The sequence below is a fragment of the Brassica oleracea genome, chromosome C3 (assembly GCF_000695525.1).
Source record: "Brassica oleracea var. oleracea cultivar TO1000 chromosome C3, BOL, whole genome shotgun sequence".
NCBI classification, from domain to species: Eukaryota; Viridiplantae; Streptophyta; class Magnoliopsida; order Brassicales; family Brassicaceae; genus Brassica; species Brassica oleracea.
Genome location: NC_027750.1, coordinates 4,077,223 through 4,077,481, shown reverse-complemented (window position 1 = coordinate 4,077,481; position 259 = coordinate 4,077,223).

Below are 259 nucleotides of genomic sequence, written 5' to 3'. Positions count from 1 at the left end.
TAATCATTTGTATTTTGTCATAACAAAAATTTTAAACCATGGATCGCAAAATTTGAATGTGAGACTTTTAACAGTTTTAGTAATTATAGTCATTTTTTTAAATTCAAAATATAAAATATGCAGAAAAACCTAAATTTTTATAATATGGTTATTGTGTTTTTTAAAAAATTATTTTAATAGTTTTAAATTAAACAAATTTGATAGAAGATACATTTTTTTATGAGATCTTTATTATTCAAAATCATTAATTGTCATATAT